This window comes from Phoca vitulina, unplaced genomic scaffold (genome assembly GCF_004348235.1).
Source record: "Phoca vitulina isolate PV1807 unplaced genomic scaffold, GSC_HSeal_1.0 scaffold1, whole genome shotgun sequence".
NCBI lineage: Eukaryota > Metazoa > Chordata > Mammalia > Carnivora > Phocidae > Phoca > Phoca vitulina.
The window spans coordinates 54,903,269-54,911,023 of NW_022589704.1; the positions used below are offsets into that span (position 1 = coordinate 54,903,269).

Sequence of the window (7,755 nt, forward strand, 5' to 3'; positions counted from 1 at the left end):
AATTAAAAGAATAATTATAGCCTAAAATTTTGTATATCACACATCATAAAGAATACCATCAACTCATTGCCTACTTTGTGCTCATGGTTACAGGTAGAGAAATTAAAATTTTATAGTGAAATAAAATTGGAAAGAATATAATAAAGTGATATGAGGCTCAGATTTTCAGTATAAATATTTCTATGTTCAAAGCAATTAACCAGAAGGAACATTTTCGCTATACCTTCCCTGGGGAACTAAAGAGCTCTTGTCTACCTGATTTCTAAAGCAAAAGTATCAAATGCCAACAATGTAATTCATTCTGTTTTAAAAACAGAACTAGATACTGTCCCGGTTTGCTCACTGCCATGCTGATATTTTCTGAAAAAGTACAAAAATTCCAATTTGTGAATGGCAATTTTGTCAAAAGTAAAAGTTCAGCAGCTCATAGACTTAAGTAATTGACATCTTTAGAATTCTGTCAACTCTAATGAACTACTGGGAACTTTGGCCAAATTCCACTTGGTTTGCTTTGATTTCCTTCTATTAACACTGATCAAGAGAAATTAAAGCAAACAACATACGTAATTTTAAATTTTCTAGTGGACACATTAACAAAAAAATTAAAAGAACTGTGTGAAATTTTAATATTTTATCTAACCAATTTTTTCCAAAATGTTGTCATTTTAGCATACAATCAATATTTTTTAACTACTAATGAAATATGTTACATTATTTTTGCATACTAAGTCTTCAAAATCCGGTGTGCGTTTTACACTTACAGCATATCTCAATTCAGACTAGCCAAATTGCAAGTGTTCAGTAGCCTCATGTAGCTAGTGGCTATCATATTGGACAATACAGCCTTAGATAAGAGAAGTTAGAACTGGACACAACATCTTTCAAAGAATTAATCTGCCTTCCCTTTAAATGACATGATGACTACAACATGCTTAGCACAGTCTTAGACACTTATACCTGGAAGGCCATTCCAAGCCTGAGAGGAAAATGTTATATGACAGAGATTACAAATATGCATTCAAATATTTAATCTTTTTTATCCTGGTCTCTACCCCTGCCATTCTGTTTTCCATGTTTTGAAGAATGGAAAATGGTGGTACTTTTCTGTCGTGGTAAGTTATGAATTAAATAATGGGGAAGAGTGGGGCTGCCATTAAGTGGGACTTATTCCCAATTACAGAAGTAATATGCTATTCTGGGGAGGGCACTAACTTGAGAGGCAGACCTGAGTTTCATCCTGGCTATGCCACTAGCGTTCGGCCTGAGACAGGTCAAGTCAATTCTTTCGACATTTTCTCGTCTCTAAAGGAAGATGGCGGGGTGCCTGAGTGGCTCAGTCAGTTAAGTGTCTGCCTTAAGCTCAGGTCATTATCCCAGGGTCCTGGAATCGAGCCCTGCATTGGGGTCCCTGCTCAGTGGAGAGCCTGCTTCTCCCTCTCCCTCTCCCCCTGCATGTGCACGTTCTCCCTCCCCACCCCCTCTGTCAAATAAATAAATAAAATTTTTAAAAAAATAAAAATAAAAAATATATATAAGGAGGATGGACTAGATTTAGCAGCTTTCAAACCATACTCTGAGGAGCCTAAGGGCTTATAAGGGAAGAGTGAAGAGGAGTTAGGTGAGATCTTTGCCACACACACTCACACACACCCTACCACATTCAACTACTGCTGGATCAAGTTTCTTTTAATTATTAATCTCCAGTATATGCTCCAAAGCTAACTAAAATGTTAGATATTATAACCAGGGAATTTGATCACCTCTACTTCTCTTTTCAATAGTATAGAAATCATATTCACATCTCCTGGCCCGTTCCTAAAGGTCCTATCACATACCTTTTTCTCAAACTTCCTTGTCACCAGTCTTACCCCTCCCAAGTTGCTGGTCAGGTTACCAGATCAAATTGTTAGACACTGCTGATTCCAGGCAAATTGAACAATGAGGTATATTACTAGTTCACGTTCTGCCCATTGTGAGGATTATCCTTTTCCTTTGTCCTTCTGGTCTCTGAGTGAGCTGTAAATGCTAGAACAATGCCCTTCAGGCCAGTAAGAAACATCTGTAAACCAGGGTTTTAGTTTTTTCCACCTAATTGGTCATGTGAATACCCCTGTGAAGCCATATGTGTAAGGGACAGCAGTCTGACATGATAAGCAACAAGAGAATATAGGCAACTTTCTCATTAAATTTACCTGCCTTCAAAACCTGTCCAAGCCTGGTTCTATGTTTACCTTTTCAACTTGGGCTAGAAGTCTCAGATAACACCAGGATCCTGATGAGCAATTGCGATTGCAACCACTTGGTGTCCCAGGGTTAGTTGTTACAGTGGGACCCAGTAGCCAGCCTCTAAAAATCCAAAAAGGTCCTCAAAAATAGTGCCTCTTCCTATTGGTAAAGGGTTCAGGTACAACGCTTTTTCCCTCACTTTAGAATCACAGCCACACATATTCTATAAAGGCCTTTGGGAAGAATGGCTCTGGACCTTATTGAAAGACATAGTTGAGGTGAGTGGTTGGGTCAGAAATGATAAATCCACTCCATCATTCCTCTCTTGAAATTTTTAAATTTGTTCTTTTACATTTTGTTGAAGAGATTTGCATCTTAACTTCATTTTACATGAGTCACTGTTATGTCCAGATTTCAGTCAACCTTCAGCAGAACAAACAGAATTATCCCCAGCTTCGCAAGCTAGAACAGTTAATCCAGAATCTCTTGTAAACCCTAATTGTAAATCAGCCCAGGATACAATTGTGTCCTCCTCTTCTTCATGCAGCATCCTTAAAATCTATTCTAACCCACATTCTACAGATTAATTAGCAAAACTCTTCAATTCCTTTGGTGCTTGAGCCATCTCTTCCTGAATTTCCCTTTGTAATAGGCCTCTTGAAACATACCAGAATTTAACTCCAAAGATCTGGAGATACGCAGAGTAAGAGTAGGGCATTAGTGAACTGGCTTCCTCTTATAAGGTAACCCCCTCAAACTAGGGTGCTTCAGTATCATCAGACAAAGGAGGAACAGCCTCATAAGCAAACGGAGATACTGCTTCAGCTGGCAAGGGAGGCTCAGTGAAGTTTGGGGGTGAGGGGGTTATCTAAGTTCTTCAAATTCTCTTCTATGTGGTATTTTAATTTTGAGGCTGTAACTTTTTGGATCAGCACCTTAGCATATGTTTATGTAAGACCCCGGTTAAGGAGGTGAATTCAACTGATTTGTAAGTAATCAGAAAGAACAAATATTGAGTTATAGCTATCTCAGTCCTAGGGCGATAAGAGTTTCTTTTAACAAATTCCAGTTTGGGTTTCAGCTCATGTTTTAAAATGAGAATCTAGAGATTCCATTTGTTAATCTCTTCAATGGAAACAGCTAACCCCAGCACACAGCTCTTGAATTCCTCATATCCTTCATGCTGTTCTACGGTAACAACAGTTAGGTCCTCCACGGTCTTGTCTTCAATGCCCACCTTAGTCCTAATGTTCACAGGCATTACTTTCTTTAACCATAACAAGCTATGGGCTTCCAGCATCCCATCTCTGAATATTAATTGGGTTTTTATTATCTTCAAACATAATGAGTCTGGGTAACTAGTCTCATCATTTTGTTAAGAGTCTGTTGTTTGAAACCAACTCCCCATCACCAGTTTCTGTACAAGCCAGGATTCATAGTTGCAAGCATTAGTGATCAACTCTAAGTAGCTTAAACAGAATGGAATTTGTTGGAAGGCTACCAAGGGCTCACAAAATCTGTGGGAAAGTTAAAAACCAGGCTCAGAAAACAGATAGGAGCCAAAAGAGGCTGGCAACAGAAAACTAAGCCAAGAACCTCTGTAGGAACAGTCCGGTTAGAATGCTGCCAGAACTTGGCCAAGAGCCGTTATAGGAAGAGGTTAAGCAGAATGTTTTCAGTGACACTGCCACCATCGGACATTTTCTTCTCCTGGATTATTGAGGTCACTACCATCCCTGTAAATAACTTGCTAGTCCCTGCACCTTTGTATATCACTCCTTCTGGATTGAGTCTCAGAATCCCACTGGACAAACCTCAGCTCTATGCTGATGCCCTTGCTGTCTAGAAGAGTGACGATCTGCCCTTTTTCAGTTTCCATACTGGGAAAAGTGTTGGGATGCTAGGTAGCCAGCACACATGGACACACACACAGGCGCGCGCACACACACACACAGCCACATACTTGGGTTTATTTCTGGACTTGCTCTTCTGTTTTATTGGTCTGTTTATTTTGTTATCACTATGACACTGTTTTAATTGCAGCCATTGTATAATATTTTTAAACATCTGATAGCTCACCCCTTCCCACTCAAAAGGTTAAAAACTTTTCTTGGCTCTTCTCAGCTTAATATTTCTCAGTGAATTTCAGAACTCTTTCATCATGTTTCCAAGAATATCCCATTGGAATTTAATTGGAATTGTACTATATTTATGAATACATTTGAGAAATAATTTAAAATTTTTACTATCTTGAATCTTCTTATCCAAGAACATGGTATATCTCTATTTTCTTAAGCCTTCTTTTATACTCCTGGTATAGCTGTCTTCACTTAGATTTGGCACACTTCTTAAATTTATGTCTTTTTGTTGTTGTTGTTAGGGTAACTAGAATTTGTTCCATTTTATTTTCTTTTAAGAGTTTCAAGGCCCTTCTTTTGGCCCAAGCAAAATCTTAACATCTCATTATTTTATATGCAAATCACTCTATGATTCTAATTTCCCTACTGAGCTGAATGAGTCATTAAGCTAAATTCTTCCCAGGTTTATCCAGCTTCTATTACTGAATTAAATCATATACTTTGTAGTATAAATTTGAGTTGCAAAGTTAAAAGTAAGGAATGTTTCTCAGGGGAGTAAATTCAGGGAAAAAAATTACCAGAATTGGATAAATCGGAAGATGGTGGCCACTGCACTGGTACTACAGTACCCCCTAGTGGACCCGAAGAAACATGGTCTTGTTTATACCAAGAAAGAATCTAGAGGAGCCTTAGTGATCAACTAGGTAAGCAAACTGAGGAACGAAAAGGAGAAATGAGGGGCCAAGTTTATATGGCTGAACCAAGGCTAAAACATCCACCCCCGGTCCCCCACTTGCTTGCTTTCTTCCTTCTTCTTCAACATGTGCTATGCACCTATTATATAGCAGGGCACCAAGAATACAAGTATAAAAAATATTTAGTCTTTGCCTTCAAATCTAGTTTTCTTTCAAGCCTACTAATTTTATCCATTTCCAGGGACTGAATTTGTTAGAGAATGACCATACAACTATGTAGGGGAAGGTTCTTAGTCATCCCACAAATTGACTCACAATGTGATTAATTAATTATTGAGATTTGACTGGAAAATACATTTGCAAATGTGGATACTGCCCTTGACCAGGTTCAGACCATTTCATGAAGAGAGAAGACTTTACAGATTCATGACTGTGAATTCTTTTGCAAAAAAATGACAATAGGATATTGAAGGTGTTCGTGTGTACCCACCACCCAATCCCAAACGTTATCATTTGTGTGTCCTTCATTGAGTAAATCTTTATTGAGGACCTACAAGCCAAGCAGGTACTAAGCACTGTGTTTAGTATGTAACGAGAACAGACATGGTTCGTTGGTTTCTGCTCTCATAAAGCCTACAGTGTCGTATATGTGTACGTATGCGTATAATTCTCTAACTCCCAGGAAAACTGTTTTTCTCACTTCAGTTTGGCAAGTCATATTTTTAGGTTATAGAAATCAGGGGGTATGTAAACATTTTCTAAAATTACTCTGCCCCACCCCAAGGGACCATAGGACTTGGGGCAAACAGGACTAGAATTGAACCTCAACCCCACAATTTACAAGTGATTAGACAAACTGACTCTCTTTTCTGAGCCCCAGTTGCCTCTACGAAATGAAAGTAATATATGTCCCTTGTGAGAGATGATAATTTATCATTATCCTTATTAATACCTAAACAGAGATATTACTTCTTAAGTCAAAAGCATGAATTATATATTTCCTTTCCTAAAGTGCAGGAAAATTATTGAAAGAGAAGCATTAATATTGTTCACTTAGTTTCACCAAGAATGTCATTTTTCAGAATTAATACAGAAATATTCTCATGGCCACTGACATTTTAATTTAAAAAAAACAATAATAAAGCAAAAGCCTCAAACAACGGATGCTCCTACAACAGTATTTCTTTAAGGCCATTTTCTTCCATGGGGGAAACAAAGCCCTGTTATTTCAGTTATGAATAAATCTGGTATGACCATTATTTATAAGGGATCTTTTAGTAAATTGTATCTAACCTTATGACTCCACCTATGTAATGGCTTGATAAAGGCAGGAATCCTATTTTACTCAGCTTTCCCTCTTCTCTCCACCAAATGGTGCCTTGCATAGGGTGAGAGCACACTAAATGTGGCTAAGAAGACCATATCTTATTATGGGCTATTTGACATACAAGCTGCGAGAGAAAATCTACCCTAAGTTATAGGTAAACTTACTTTGTTTTACCTGGAAGTAGCAATTATCAAACAAATCTTACTCCCATAATATTTCTGCTAGGAAAAAAATATTTAAATTCCCCAATCTCTACTCAAACCAAAACAAAACTTCAGAAATATTAAACACAGAAGGAACAAGACAGATCAGGGGATAACTGGTGTGTTTGCACATGGTGTGCATGCAGCACGCCAACTTCCTTTCCCTGTTGTAAATTTACCTAAAGTTTGCCCCACACAAAACCAGTCCTATGAATAGCCCAGGGTTTCAAGGTCAAATAAGTTTGGGAAGTTTTGCCCAGCATTTTCCTCTCTTGAAAGTTCAGTGTACGTTGGTAAATTAAAACCTATCAGAAGTCCTGCCTGTAATAAAGAAAAGTGTTTAAAATTGTTTACCTAGCATTCCCCCAAATTTATTTCACCAATATTTCACCTATAAACAAAGCTAGTAGTTTCTGTGGAACACACTGACTTCAGGAAACTGCCCCACTGCATTCAAAGGACCTCTTTACCTTGTTAATCCACACACACACACACACACACACACACCCTGGCATTTCATCTCCAAATCCTGCAGGACTGAGAATATGAGCATTTTCAGCAATATTTTAACTATGGACACCAGTCTGGAGGTACTAGAAAGTTAATACAATTGAATTTTACTTACGTAAGAAGTCAGTTTGAATCCAGGAAATGGTTCCCTAGCAATGCCTGGAATGTTGTCATAAAAAACAATAAACAGATATCCAAGTCTTGTTTTGTATGTGGGAGGGACAGGGAAAGAGAGAGGAAAAAACATAAAATTGTCACCCCCAAATCTCACTGATGTTTCTTACAGTTTTCTACAAATTAATACACAGAATCCATTTTCCCAGACTCCATCTTGGGACTTCCAGTTTACCTTTGTGTGTTTCTAATTCTCCTCTCTAGATGGCAGCACAGATGAAAAAATGCTAGAAAAGCTCGGAGCCAACTGACTTCAACAGCAGCCAACAGCTAACCACTGCCCTACCCTAGACTAACTCTCCTTTAAAAAAAAAAAAAAGGCAGAACCTAAGGTATGATAATTACACTTAATTTTTTCAAATAGATTGAATCAGTCATGTGGGGATGTAAAGAATCAATGACAAACGTATCAGTGAATGAGGAAACTGACCACTTAGCAGCACCTCTCCCACGCTAGCTGTGTTTTCTGTATCTTAACCATAATGTCATCAGTGTTCCCATGCCATGCAGAAGGTCATATAAGCATGGTCGTTTGCATCATG

At 38.1% G+C, this 7,755-nt stretch overlaps 1 protein-coding gene across 1 annotated transcript in view; it reads right to left on the reverse strand.

Annotated features, from left to right (window-relative positions):
* Positions 1 to 7,513, reverse strand: part of AGPS (alkylglycerone phosphate synthase) — a 186,707-nt gene extending 179,194 nt beyond the window's left edge. The window contains exon 1 of the mRNA XM_032407452.1: positions 7,155 to 7,513. The gene's annotated coding sequence lies outside the window, so the exon portion shown is untranslated. The remainder of the gene's footprint in view (positions 1 to 7,154) is intronic.
* Positions 7,514 to 7,755: the final 242 nt, after the last annotated feature.